The sequence below is a fragment of the Hyla sarda genome, chromosome 4 (assembly GCF_029499605.1).
Source record: "Hyla sarda isolate aHylSar1 chromosome 4, aHylSar1.hap1, whole genome shotgun sequence".
In the NCBI taxonomy this organism is placed as follows: Eukaryota; Metazoa; Chordata; class Amphibia; order Anura; family Hylidae; genus Hyla; species Hyla sarda.
In genome coordinates, this window is record NC_079192.1 from 135,045,689 (window position 1) to 135,060,827 (window position 15,139).

At 43.2% G+C, this 15,139-nt stretch overlaps 2 protein-coding genes across 6 annotated transcripts in view; one reads left to right on the top strand and one right to left on the bottom strand.

Moving 5' to 3' along the window:
- Positions 1-15,139, bottom strand: part of AFG2B (AFG2 AAA ATPase homolog B) — a 287,286-nt gene that overhangs the window by 203,444 nt on the left and 68,703 nt on the right. The window lies entirely within an intron of this gene.
- The window catches only part of ATP8B4 (ATPase phospholipid transporting 8B4 (putative)), a 517,140-nt gene that overhangs the window by 1,490 nt on the left and 500,511 nt on the right, over positions 1-15,139 (top strand). The gene's annotated exons all lie outside the window — the stretch shown is intronic.

A 15,139-nucleotide genomic window follows, 5' to 3' on the forward strand; every position in this document is an offset into this window, starting at 1 on the left:
TCAGCAGAGGGCACTGTGGTCAGGCAGAAAGGAAATAAAAAAAAAAAAAAAAAACTTCCTGTGTATTATACAGCAGCTGATAAGTACTGGAAGGATTGAGATTTTTTAATAGAAGTCATTTACAAATCTGTTTACTTTCTGGCACCAATTGATTTAAAAGAAACGTTTTTCCAGTGGAGTACCCCTTTAAATCCTGACCCCATATCCCAACCTAGGGCTGACCAAATGTGTGTATCACGTTATTTTTTTAACTTTTGGGGGTTCCACGGTATATAACTGTATTTCCTCACGCCCCCTCCCCCAATTAATTATCAGCCCAGCTCGGCCCCCATCGGGGTAAATACTCACATATCACCCGCAAGCGCTGCCCTCCTCGTCCTGATTGTTGCGGCCACCGGTGCTGACACTCTATACTGTGCGGTATCACTATGCCCTGGCTGCAGAAGGTAAACCTACCTTTCGCGCCCCCTCCCGTAGGCTTGCATTGAGGGGCGGAGCGTGACGTCACACGGGGGCGGAGGCGTGACATCACACGCCGCCGGCCCTGTAGTCGCCCGTAATCAGATCCGGAGCAAACATGCTTCGGGGATTGATTACAAACGGGGTGCCGTGTGCATGATCCCAGGGGTCCCCAGCTGCGGGACTCCCGCGATCAGGCATCTTATCCCCTATCCTTTGGATAGGGGATAAGATGTGTAAGCACCGGAGAACCCCTTTAATATCTTTAGCCATTTGGAAGTGATGCTGGAACACACACACACACAAACACACACTTTGGGGGGAATTTATCATTAGTGGTAGAAGATTTTTCTTTTCTATATGTAGCGCAAATTTTTATTTCACGTCTTTTTTGATAGAGCAAAAAGCAAGTATTCTATTTTTGTTTATTGTGGAATTACTTTTGCAGTGGATACTAATTTATCATGTGCATTTTTTTGTTTAGAATTTTTTTTGCGCAAAATTACACCATAAAAAAGGACACGTAGGAAAGTGTTCTACCGAGACAGCTGGGGGATGCAGGGGCCGTCACTCAACATTGCTAAACTACAACTACTCCCATTATGGGACAGAGTCTGTCCCATGATGGGAGTAATTGTAGTACCACAGCGCTGAGGGACGGCACTTGCACATCCCCCGGCTGCGGGACTATTTTGGGACAGTTAAAGGAAAACTGTCAGCTTTCTCCCCCTGCACTAATATATCACTGGGAAATTATTCTTCAATAAGAACACCCCTTTCCCCATGAGACTTCTCACTAATAGGGTGTATTGATAAAGATGCCCTTGGAGAGAAAAATTATGCTATATATGTGAAGTTAAGGAACATCCAATAAGGCAGTGATGCAAAAATAATATATAACTTTTATTCTGATTCTGTATCTAAAATACGAAAATTGTAAAAGTCCATAACTGGCAGTATAATTGGTCAACACAGGACCGTGCTCAAAAGATGGCTGGTAGTGTGGGGGACGCTGATCAGTTTGATGCTTACCTTGCCCGGATCCGCCGCGCCGTTTGGCCCTAATCTTCTATTTTTGGGATATGCTGACGAGATGCTAAGTGGCACTGGCCGGGCTAACTGGCACTCTTACGTCAGTGCCGCCTGCCCAGCGCCGCCCAGCTCATCAGTATTCCTCCCCTCCCTCCGCCTCTCCCCGCTCTGTAATGAAGAGGGAGAGGCGAAGAGAGGGAAGGAATATTGATGAGCTGGATGGCGCTGCGGCAGGCGGCACTGACGTAAGAGTGCCAGTTAGCACCTCATTAGCATATCCCGAAAATAGAAGATTAGGACTGAGTATGAAATGTGACAGCGTATACAGGAGCCGCAGGGAGCGCAGTGGAGTCTCATGTGCCGCCAGCTTGTACAGTTAATAAATGCGGATCGAAGTGGGTCTCCGGAGAATGACCTGCTGCGATCTGCCCTTCAGCCTCTGAACTATAACTCCCATCATGGACAAAGTCTATCAATGATGGGAGTAGTACTCCTAATTGTCTCAAAAGAGTCCCGCAGCCGGGGGATGTGCAAGTACCATCCCTCAGCAGGTACTACACCCACTCTTGTAAATCCCCCGGCTGTGGGACTCTTTTGGGACAATTAGGACTACTACTCCCATCATGGAGACTCCCATCAAGTCCAGAGGCTGAAGGGCATATCGCAGAAGGTCATTGTCCAGAGACCTGTTGCGATAGGCATTTATTAAGTTAACAAACCAGCGGCACATGCAGCTCCACTGCATTCCTCGCCGGCTCATGTATATCCCTGCTGCCGTACCATCCCTCAGCGCTGCGGTACTACAACTACTCCCATCATAATGGGATTAGTAGTCCAAGGGCAAAGGAACAGATCGAAAGGGGGTCTCACTCCTGAGACCCCCTGCAACCTTTACTGCTCCACCCCCTAGTGATGATGTAATTAAGGGTGGGGCTACACAGTCCAGGCCTTACTCTGTTCTCATTATGCGTTTTGCATAATGGGAACAGAGCCTTTCTGGAAGTGTGTTCCCAAACAGGGAGACTCCAACTGTTGCTTAAAGCATACCTGTCATAGTACAAAAACATAAAGGCATATGTTACTCAGTACCTAATCCTGATCATGCACATATCATTTTTATGTGTTTAGGACCTATATATCACTAACAAATAGCATTTATATGTTGCTCACTTGTTTGTATTCTTGCCCTCTGGAGGGGTCGTGTCCGTCTCACTCCCTCACTGTGGATGACTCATCTGGGAGCAGCCTGGGATTCTGCAAATCACCTCACTCTGTAACCCTTTCTTCTCTGGGCAGTCTGCAAATCACTGCACAGTAGTTTTTATGCATACATTTTCTATCTGTTTCTAGTAAAGCTGGATGCTAATTAACATAGCTGTCACTATGTGTGTCATTAAGCTTTCACAGACTCCTGAATGTCTAATCAGCTTCTTTGTCATTCAGGAGTCAGAGAAAGCTTTGGCTGTTCAAGCATGCTATGAGTTGTATTTCTGCATTGCAACAGCTGAAGCTGCAGTGTTTATAACGCACTGTGTTAGACCATTGTTGCCATTAGCTGTTGCAAAACTACAACTCCCAGCATGCCCACACATCCTTTTTTCTGTCATTTTGCAAGAGCTGGAGGCACACAGCTGGAGAATACAGAGCTCTAAAACAGAATTTTACAAAGATTGTACCCCAGCACGTGCAAAACTACAACTCCCATTATGGGAGTTGTAGTTTGGGAACAGCTGAAGGCTGTAGTGGTACATTGTGATCTTCTATACTGGATACCAACACACTTTATGGCTGGTATCCAGTATGCTGCAAAATACAGAGTAGTCTGTCTGCAAAAATACGGATGACTCCTAGTGACGGCTATTTTCATTTTAGATTTTTTAGTAAAATTGACATTTTTTTTTTAAATAAATGTATATTTTGAAAAGTCATCTTATCATTAGTACTACAACATATAAAAAGTTTTTCATAATGACAGTGCCTCTTTAACTACAGCCCCCCATGATGGGAGTTGTAGTTTAGCAACAATTGGAGGCTCCCTGTTTAGAAACACACTGCATTATGTGCGCTCTCCCCAGTGGGAAAAAATGTACTAACCCATATTTCTTGTTTTTCTCTTCTTCTCATTTCAGATACGTGAATGCGGAGGACTACGTCAGATTCGGTGGACTGCGACGATGGCCAGCTGATCTTTAATTTCGATAAAATTGTTCACGAGGGCTGTGGGGGAGTGTTTTTTTTTAAATAACATTTTATTTTTCAATGTGTCGTGTTTTTTTTATAATTGAATTTTCAGGCTTAGTAGTGGAAGCCTTCTTGTAGACAGAATCCATTACTAAGCCGGGGCTTAGCATTAGCCCCAAAATTAGCTAGCGCTAACCCCAAATTATTACTCTGGTACCCACTGCCACAGAGGTGCCGGGAAGAGCCAGTACCAACAGGCCGGGAGCATCAAAAATGGCGCTCCCTGGCCTAGGCGCTAACAGACTGGCGTTATTTAGGTTGGGGAGGGCCAGTAACAATCGTCCTCGCCCACCCTGGTAACGTCAAGCTGTTGCTGCTTGGTGAGAATAGGGAGAACCTCACACTTTTTTTAATTATGAAAAAAAAAAACTAATAAAAAAAAACGCATAGGGTTCCCCCTATTTCAGTATCGGCCAGATACCAACCAGGCAGCAACAGCCTGTCGTTACCAGGGTGGGCGAGGACCATTTTTACTGGCCCTCCCAAGCCTAAATAACGCCAGCCTGTTACCACCTGTGGCGGGGGGTAATAATTGGAGGTTAGTGCTAACTGATTTTGGGGCTAAGGCAAAGCCTCGGCTTAGTAATGGATTCTGTCTACAAGACAGCTTCCACTACTAAGCCTGAAAATTCAATTCTAAAAAACACGACACATTGAAAAAAAAAAATTCCCCCACAGCCCTCGTCAACCCTTTTATTCAAATAAAAAAAAAAAATGCTGGTCATCGTTGCAATCCACCTAATCTGACATAGTCCTCCGCATTCACGTATCTGAAATGAGAAGAAAAAAAAAAGTTAGTACATTTTTGGCACTCTCCCCTGGAGTGTTCCAATTGTTGACATCTGCCTACTGTATCCTGTATATACAGTCATCTATAGACAGCTGTATATACAGGACAGTGCACAAAGACTTAAAGGGGTACTCCGGTGAAAATCTTTTTTCTTTTAAATCAACTGGTGGCAGAAAGTTAAACATATTTGTAAATTACTTCTATTAAAAAATCTTAATCCTTCCAGTACTTATTAGCTGCTGAATGCTACAGAGGAAATTCCTTTCTTTTTGGAACACTGATGACATCACGAGCACAGTGCTCTCTGCTGACATCTCTGTCCATTTTAGCAACCATGCATAGCAGATGTAGGCTAAGGGCAGCATGGTGGCTCAGTGGTTAGCACTGCTGCATTGCAGTGCTGGGGACTTGGGTTCAAATCCCATTAAGGACAACAATAAATAAAGTGTTATTATTATTATTATTATAATAACGTCAGCAGAGAGAACTGTGCTCGTGATGTCATCAGAGAGCATTCCAAAAAGAAAAGAATTTCCTCTGTAGTATTCAGCAGCTAATACAGGAAGGATTAAGATTTTTTAATAGAAGTAATTTACAAATATGTTTAACTTTCTGCTACCAGTTGATTTTAAAAGAAAAAAGGTTTTTACCAGAGTACCCCTTTAACCCAGAACTGCTCAGCAGCAGTGCGTGTTAACTCTTTCCTTGCTGGGCTCCTGTATAGTATACATGGGTACAATATGCACTCCTGTAAACTATACAGCAGGCGGAGGTAAGTAGTGATGCTCTGCACCCTGTATATGCTATACATCACTCCTTACACTCTGTGGACCGGGCGCTCTGCATCTGACCCATGGAGAGGTACCCTGAAAGCAGTGACAAAATTGCCACAGGGTACAAAAATGACTGTTTCCACACACCAACAAAAACGCAAGAAAAACTGACAAAATGCAGAAAAAGAGCAGTTTTTCTGGCATTTTTGCTGGTGGACAAAAATCCTCAATATAATCCGAGCCTCAAAGAAATAGAACAAAATCCCTTTGTACACTTTTACTGTGGGGTGCAGTAGGGATTGACCGATTTATTGGTTTGGCCGATATTATTGGCCGATCTTCAGGATTTTGAACTTTATCGGTATCGGCAATTACCTTACCGATAATGCCCCGGCCAGAGACTGCCACTACCCCATTGCCTCCCCCATCCCCGGTTTTATAATTACCTGTCTGCACTACTTATGGCTCCTGTGACGTCCTGCGCTATTGCTGAGCGCTGCGCAGCGCAATGACGAGTGACGTTCTCAACGCGACATCACCGTCAGTGCGCACAGTGACAGCGCAGGACGCCGCCGGAGCCAGAAGAAGCGCGGACCCCGGGAACAGGTAATTATAAAACCGGGAATGGGGGAGGCAATGGGGCAGCTGTGGTGGTGGTTGGACTAGGGAGGACCCCAGGACAGGCAGGGGGAGAGAAGCGGGCGGTGGCTGCAGTTGATTGATTTAAAGCACCCATTTTAAATCATGGATCTGCAGCTGCTTCTGCGCGGGGGGGGGGGGGGAATAGCCGATAACTTATACAACTTATACTGATATTCCGGTATAAGTTATTGGCTATCGGCCTGAAAGGTCACAGATTATCGGTATCTGCCCTAAAAAATCAATATCGGTCGATCCCTGAGGTGCAGCTCAGGTGTACAGATAGAACTGTGTGAAGATTTAGAATTTTGCACAAAATTTATGTGCCTTGCCAACCAAAACAATCTACAAAAAACTTCTACCTACACCAACATTGATAAATTTCCCCAACTGAGTTTTATATATATTTATTTTATTTATTTATATAGCGCCTACAGATTCCGCAGTGCTTACAATTATGGGGTACAAACAAAGACAAGTATCAGACATAATATGACACAATAACTATTCAAACAAGAGGTGTGGTGATATGTTGAGGCCAATTAAAGAATGTTATAGGCCTGTCTGAAGAGATGTGTTTTTAGGCCACATTTGAAACTATGGATGTTGTTGTTGTTGAGTCTGAGGGATTGAGGGATAGCATTCCAGAGAACCGGTGCAGCACGAGTGAAGTCTTGGAGACGGGAGTGAGAAGTTCCGATTATAGAAGATGTTAGTGTGAGATCATTAGCAGATCGATCGGAGAGAACGTGTAGGATGGTAGACCGAGATGAGAGAGGAGATGTAGGGATGTAGGGTGCAGCATTGTGGAGATCTTTGTGTGTGAGACTGAGGATTTTGTACTGTATTCTGGACTGAATTGGTAACCAGTGTAGTGACTGGCACAGGGAGGAGGCGTCGGTGTAGCGGCTGGAGAGGAAGATGAGTCTGGAGGAGAGAGGAGAGAGTTTGGAGAAAGGAAGGCCTATTAGTAAAGAGTTACAGTAGTTGAGGCGGGAGTGAATGAAAGCAATAATGAGAGTTTTAGCAGTTTCAGTAGTGAGAAACGGGCGGATTCTGGAAATGTTTTTGAGATGCAGGTGACAAGAACGTGAAAGAGACTGAATATGGGGAGTGAAAGACAGATCAGAGTCAAGTATAACTCCAAGACAGCGAGCCTGCTGCCCGGGAGTTATGGTAGTACCACATACCGAGATGGACATGTCAGGGTTAGGTACAGTATCAGTTGATGGAGAAAAAACAAGAAGTTCTGTTTTAGAAAGATTTAGTTTCAGATATAAAGAGGACATGATGTCTGAGACGGCAGAGAGACAGTCACTGGTATTCTGTAGGAGTGCAGGGGTGATGTTGGAGGAAGAGGTATAGAGTTGGGTGTCATCAGCATAGAGGTGGTACTGGAAACCAAATCTACTGATTGTTTTTCCAATGGGGGATGTGTAGAGTGAAAAGAGTAGAGGACCCAGGACCGATCCCTGGGAAACCCCGACAGCAAGGGGAAGAGGAGAAGAAGTAGCGCCAGAAAACGAGACGCTAAAGGATCAGATCTTTTAGGGGACTGGGAGAGGATTTCATCACGAATGTCATCGATTTTAGTTTTGAAGTATTTGGCCAGGTCTTCAGCACAGAGATCAGTGATTGGGGTCTGTACTTTAGGCCGAAGGAGAGAGTTGAACGTGCCAAAAAGGCGTTTTGGGTTGTTAGACAGAGAGGAGATGAGGGAGGTAAAATATGTTTGTTTGGTGAGATGAAGAGCGGAGTAATAGAATTTAAGCATGAATTTATAGTGCAGATAGTCTGAAGAAGTCTTAGTTTTCCTCCACAGACGTTCAGCACACCTAGAGCATCGCCTGAGAAAGCAGGTTGTTAGCGCGTGCCAGGGTTGCTGCCGTCTGTGTCGGTAGGTTCGTGTTTTAGAGGGTGCCATTTGATCCAGGGTAGACTTTAGGGTGTCATGGTAATGTTTGGCTGCTAGATTAGGGCAGGAGAGAGAAGAGATTGGTGATAGTGAAGACTGTAGAATGTCTAGTAATTGACTAGTGTTTATGGCACGCAGGTTTCTGTAAGTGTACAAGGTTGGAGTGTCTGGAAGAGGATAGGAGAATTAGTGAATTTAGAGACAGAGCAAAGTCTAGAGAAGATCAAGTCCAGCGTGTGTGGGAGAGTCAGTAAGCTGTGAAAGGGCAAAGGAGGAGGTTAGAAACAGAAGCCGAGAGGCAGAAGAGGAGATTGGGGTATCAATGGGGATATTAAAATCACCCATGATGAGTGTAGGTGTTTCTGAGGAAAGAAAGTGAGGGAGCCAGGTGGCAAAATGATCCAGAAACATTTGGGGAGAACCAGGAGGACGATAGATGACTGCCACTCTGAGAGACAATGGGCGGAAGAGCCTGAGGGTGTGGACCTCAAAAGAGGGAAATGTAAGTGAGGGTAATGGGGGGATGACTTGAAAAGTGCATTGTGGGGCTAGAAGCACCCAAACTCCTCCACCATGCCTGGTGTCAGATCTGGGGGTATGGGAAAAGTGAAAGTCACCATAAGATAAAGCAGCGAGAGAAGCAGTGTCAGAAGGTTGTATCCATGTTTCTGTGAGAGCCAGCAGATTAAGAGAATTAGTGAGAAATAAGTCATGGATCTGGGTGAGCTTATTGCACACAGATCAAGAGTTTAGAAGAGCGCAGTTAAAGTTTGTAGTGGTTCCGCAAGAGGCAGGTAGTGTAGAGCAAATATTAGTGAAAGGTGGGCCAGGGTTAGGAGCAATGTCCCCGGCAGCTAAAAGTAGAAGAAAGAAGAGGGAGAGCAGATGGCTGGGTGAAGTGATGGAGCGACTTCTGTGCTGTACCATGGAATGAGGTGACTCTGGGTGGTTTATGATGGTGAGCAGTGCATGCGAGCAATACATAAGTGAGGGAAGGAGGCATGGACAGATGTATATAGAGTCCACCGGAGAAATCGATGGGGGATAGAAGAGAAAATGTATCGCAATGATGTAAGTAATAAGTGAGTACATGTTTGTTTTTAGTTTTTTTCTGAAAAGAGTGACTTACTTTTGTAGTTATAATGTTGAGTTAGTTCCCTTTTGTTCCCTTCTTGTTCAATTCTGGTATCATTCTTGATATCACACTTAAGAAACACTTTAGATGGCAGTTTTAGATGGCATATTTGAATGTCTCCAGACCTAAGGTCTAAAAGACCTATATATATACATACACACAGATGTGTATGTACTGTGTGTGTATATATGTATGTATATACACACACACACACATTACAACAGTTCCTCTCAACGGTTGAATCTACATCATGAATGTATATGTAGTGACATACAAACATAAACCATTTTCTATCAATGATTGGTTATTACATACACAGTATGTAATGATTTTTGGGGAATCCCTTCATATACAGGGTCTGTACTGCTCTTTTATTGTGGATTATCTGACTATGTAAAATCCTCTGGTGTGTGATGGGACTATGACAAGTCTTTTGATGGCATTAAGCAGTGTGATGGTGCCACTATGGTAGGTTGGCACATCATATGTGATTACACTGGACCACACTTGTTACTAATGCCCAGGTTGGTTGGTGCAGATGTGGTGTGTGATGTACAATATGGGTAATCCTGATCCATCAGCTTTATATATTGTGGGTTAATAAGACTGAGTAGTGATGGAAGCCCGAGATGTAAGGAGGCTCCCATCATACACTCTATCATATGGGAACCTGGAGCAACAGATGTACGGATTGCATGAACTGTCAGCAAAGTGACAACAGAGCGATGGTGACATTGCCGCTTCCTGTTCTGTGTCTATCATCTATTTCTGTAAGGGTGACTTAAGCTCTAAGCCACACAGGGAATACTGTAAGTGTCACACAGAGGAGGGTAAGTCATGGCTGTAAGTGGGATATTAATGCTGGTATCACAGTACTCAATGGGGTAGGGGTATGAATGCTGGTATCACAGTACTCTGTTTATCAAGCTTTGTTAGTCACTACAAACATTTGTTAGTATTACGAGTCAAAGTGAAAACATGTATATGCGCTGGAAAATGACCTGAACACAGTTACTAGGTGACTGCTCGGTTCAATAGGGGTCTGTTGCTGCCAATGCATGTATATGACGGCTTCCCATTTGACATTTTGCTGATGTATATATGCCAAAATCTTGATGTGAATAAAGTAATAGGCCGGGTTCCCATAAAGTTTTGCATCAAACTTTCATTCTAAGGAAGGGAGTTGCATGTCCCGAAATGTGTCATTTTGTGTAATATTTTATTGTTTCAAATGTATCAATAAATACATTAATACTTTTTAACATTACGGATGAATTCTGAGGATATTTCCAATGCAGAGCCTATTTCAGTGTCAATTTACCTCTTCATCCGCAATAGTTTTAATAATGGAAGTGTTCAAGTAATGGACAGGAGTATACAGTCAGGGCGTGTGTAGTAGGCAAACAGTCTCCTCATGTAAAACATTCACACCCCCTGACTGTATAATCCCACCCATTTGTTCCCATTACTAAAATTAAAGGAAAACTGTCACTTTTCTCCCCCCGCACTAACCAGTGGTACTGGCTGGTAGTGCAGGGGACGCTGATCAGTTTAATCCTTACTGTGCCCTTATCCGCCACGCCGTTCGGCCCTAATCCTCTATTTTCGGGATATGCTAATGAGGTGCTAACTGGCACTGGCTGGGATAACTGGCACTCTGACGTCAGTGCCGCTGGCTGCAGTGCCGCCCAGCTCATCAATATTCCTCCCCTCCTTCCACCTCTCCCTCTTTTCCCCGCTCTGTAATGAAGAGAGAGGGGAGGAATATTGATGAGCTGGGGGGTGCTGCGGCCAGAGGCACTGACGTCAGAGTGCCAGTTAACCCAACTGGTGCCAGTTAGCACCTCATTAGCATATCCCGAAAATAGAAGATTAGGGCCGAACGGCGCGGCGGATCCAGGCACGGTAAGGATCAAACTGATCAGCATCCCCCGCACTACCAGCCAGTACTGCTGGTTAGTACGGGTGGAGAAATCTGACAGTTTTCCTTTAAAGTTTACGCCCATCTGACTGATTTTCTGAATCATCAGACAAACTATAAACTCATGTATCAAAATACTGTAAAATGCTCTCTGATCAGGGCACCCTTAGCTATAGCGATTTCATGAATTTAATATAAATTTCTGGGATTGGCTACAGGTCCTCTTTAACTCCTTGTAAGGAGCCCGGCAACATGATCACTAGTTGCCAATGGATTTCTGTGGCTGCCAGAGGCCTTATGAACGTTCCCAGGTCTGCATATATGTGATGGTTTACATTGCCTTTCAGCATAATACATTGCAGTGGTATTATATATGAGCGATTAGTAATAATAAATAAGAAACCAGTTTAATCCGTCTCACAAAAAATAGAAAAAGCTATCAAAAAGTCATATGTACCTTAAAAAAATCCCCCACCAAGCTCCGCTCCATCCCAAAATTTTTATATCATATGAATTGAGGTGACACTTTTTATTATTGTAGGAAGGGGTTCTACTGTACTATGAAAACATACACACACACATTAAATAATTTTGTTTTTTAGTTTAACTCATGGATGGCATTGTGTCTCAGGGCTCTTTTGATCACTGAAAACAATCTTGGACACCTGGGATATTTAGATTGCCAGGTGAGCCCAATTTAAGGAAAAACTACTAAAGATGGGTGTTCCACATTATTAAGCAGAACACCAAGCTAATTTTCAAGCAATATGGGGTAGAAAAAGGATTTCTCTGCTGATGAAAAGAGTGAAATAGTTCAATGCCTTGGACGAGGTATACATTAGATATTTCACAAAAACTTAAGCAGGATCATCGCACTATTGAGAGATTTGTGGCTGATTCAGAGCACAGACGGATTTATGCAGATAAAGATTGGGCACATTGAGGAAGATTTCTGCCAGATCCATGCATCGGATCAAGAGAGCAGCTGCTAAAATACCATTACATAGCAGCAAATAGATATTTGAAGCTGCTGGTGCCTCTGGAGTCCCACGGACATCAAGGTGTAGAGTCTTCAGAGTCTTGCAACTGTGCATAAACCTTCTATTCAGCCACCACTAACCAATGCTCACAAGCAGAAATGGCTGCATTGGGCAGAAAAATACATAAAGACTAATTTTCAAACAGTCCTGTTCACTGTGCAACCCCCGGATGGTCCAGATGGATGTAGTAGTGGATGGTTGGTAGACGGCCACCCTGTTCCAACAAGGCTGCAACGTCAGCAAGGCGGTGGTGGAGTCATGTTCTGGGCCGGTATCATGGGAAGAAAACTGGTCAGCGCCTTTAGGGTCCCCGAAGGTGTAAAGAGGACCTCTGCAAAGTATGTGGGGTTTCTGACTGACCACTTTCTTCCCTGGTACAGGAGGAAGAACTATGCTTTCCGTGATAAAATCATCTTCATGCATGACAATGCACCATCTCATGCTGCAAAGAATACCTCTGCATCAATGGCTGCTCTTGGGATAAAAGTAGAGAGAGTCATGGTGTGGCCTCCATCCTCCCCTGACCTCAATCCCATTGAGAACCTTTGGAGCATCCCCAAGCAAAAAATCTATGAGAGTTGGAGGCAGTTTACATCCAAACAGCAGCTCTGGGAGGCTATTCTGACACCTTACAAACAAATTCAAGCAGAAACTGTACAAAAACTCACAAGTTGAATGGGTGCAAGACTTGTGAAGGTGCTATCAAATAAGGGGTCCTATGTTAAAATGTAACGTGACCTGTTAAAATGTTTAACCCCTTAAGGACCAAGGACGTACCGGTACGTCCTTGGTCCTGCTCTTCTGATATAACGCGGGGTTACACAGTAACCCCGCGTCATATCATGGCGGGCCCGGCGTCATAGTGAAGCCGGGACCCGCCTCTAATAGCGCTATTAATAGCGCTATTAACCCTTTAGCCGCGCGCTCAGAGCTGAGCCGCGCGGCTAAAAGTGAAAGTGAAAGTTCCCGGCTAGCTCAGTCGGGCTGTTCGGGATAGCCGCGGCTAATCGCGGCATCCCGAACAGCTGACAGGACAGCGGGAGGGCCCCTTCCTGCCTCCTCGCTGTCCGATCGCCGAATGACTGCTCAGTGCCTGAGATCCAGGCATGAGCAGTCATGCGGCAGAATCGTTGATCACTGGTTTCTTATGAGAAACCAGTGATCAACATAGAAGATCAGTGTGTGCAGTGTTATAGGTCCCTATGGGACCTATAACAGTGCAAAAAAAAAGTGAAAAAAAAAAGTGAATAAATATCATTTAACTCCTCCCCTATTAAAAGTTTGAATCACCCCCCTTTTCCAATAAAAAAAAAAACACAGTGTAAATAAAAATAAAAATAAACATATGTGGTATCACCGCGTGCGGAAATGTCCGAATTATAAAAATATATCATTAATTAAACCGCTCGGTCAATGGCGTGCGCGCAAAAAAATTCCAAAGTCCAAAATAGTGCATTTTTGGTCACTTTTTATATCATTTAAAAATGAATAAAAAGTGATCAATAAGTCCTATCAATAAAATGGTACCGTTAAAAACTTCAGATCACGGCGCAAAAAATGAGCCCTCATAACGCCCCATACACGGAAAAATAAAAAAGTTATAGGGGTCAGAAGATGACAATTTTAAACGTATTAATTTTCCTGCATGTAGTTATGATTTTTTCCAGAAGTCCGACAAAATCAAACCTATATAAGTAGGGTATCATTTTAATCGTATGGACCTACAGAATACATATCAGGTGTCAATTTTACCGAAAAATGTACTACGTAGAAACGGAAGCCCCCAAAAGTTACAAAACAGCGTTTTTTTTTTCAATTTTGTCGCACAATGATTTTTTTTCCCGCTTCACCATAGATTTTTGGGCAAAATGACTGACGTCATTACAAAGTAGAATTGGTGGCGCAAAAAATAAGCCATCATATGGATTTTTAGGTGTAAATTTGAAAGAGTTATGATTTTTTAAAGGCAAGGAGCAAAAAACGAAAATGCAAAAACGGAAAAACCTCCGGTCCTTAAGGGGTTAAAAAGTTAAAATGTTGTTAAAAGTTTGATTGAAATAGCTTTTGATTTCAGTAAATAGGCTGCAAACACAACAAATAAAAATTTTAAGTTCTGTACAACCTATAAAGTGTTTTGAAACTTACTGTGCATAATAATTTGGAACAGTGTATATTGTAAGCTTTTTATGTTTAAAAAAAAATACTGTTATCATTAGGAGGTTTGTTCAATAAAATGTGTTCAATAGTTGATAACATGAGAAATATGCTGACTTATTTACACCAATTATTTAGGTAAATGAGAAAATATAATTTGCATAATAATTTGGAACATGGTGTATATCTATTTAGCACTGCTGTAATCATACTGACCCAGAGAATAAAATTGTTATGGTATTTTGAATTCATGGTTAATGGTGTGAATTCAAAATGCGAAGAAAAAAACATGTTTTTCATTAATCCACTCCAAAATAAATTAATTCAATGTAATTAATAAGTTGTGGCATTGAAAAATACAATTTGTCCTGCAAAAAACAAGCATTTAGAATGCGATGATGGAAAAAATTAAGAAAACTGTTTGGGGTTACAATCAGCTTGTCAAACTTAAAGGAAAACTGTCATCTTGCTCCCCCCACACTAACCAGTGGTACTGGCTCATGCTTACTGTACCCGGATCCGCCCGGCCCGGTTCGGACGATGTCTTCGTTTTTCCCTATATGCTAATTAAATGCTAACTGGCACAGGCAGGGTAATTGGCACTCTGATGCCAGCCAGTGCCGCCCAGCTCATCAATATTCCTCCCCTCCCTCCTACTCTCCCTCTTCACTACAGAGCAGGGAGAAGAGGGAAGGGAGGAATATTGATGAGCTGGGCGGCGGTGACGTCAAGAGTGCCAGTTAACACCACCTGTGCCAGTTAGCACTTAATTAGCATATAGGGAAAAACGAAGATATTGGCCGAACGGTTAGTGCGGGGGAAGCAAGCGGACAGTTTTCCTTTAAGAAAGTGTTGTCTTGTGAGGACCACCACTGCAAAGGTATTGTTTTTTTTTGTTTTGTTTTTTACTAAATTAGGGGTAATATGGAACTAGATAGAAACTTTACACCATGTGTTCTTTAAGGATTTAGGATCAGAGCTGAATATAGGGAGTCAGGCTTTAGGTTAATAGAATTAGGGAAGGTTATTGTCTGTTGTAA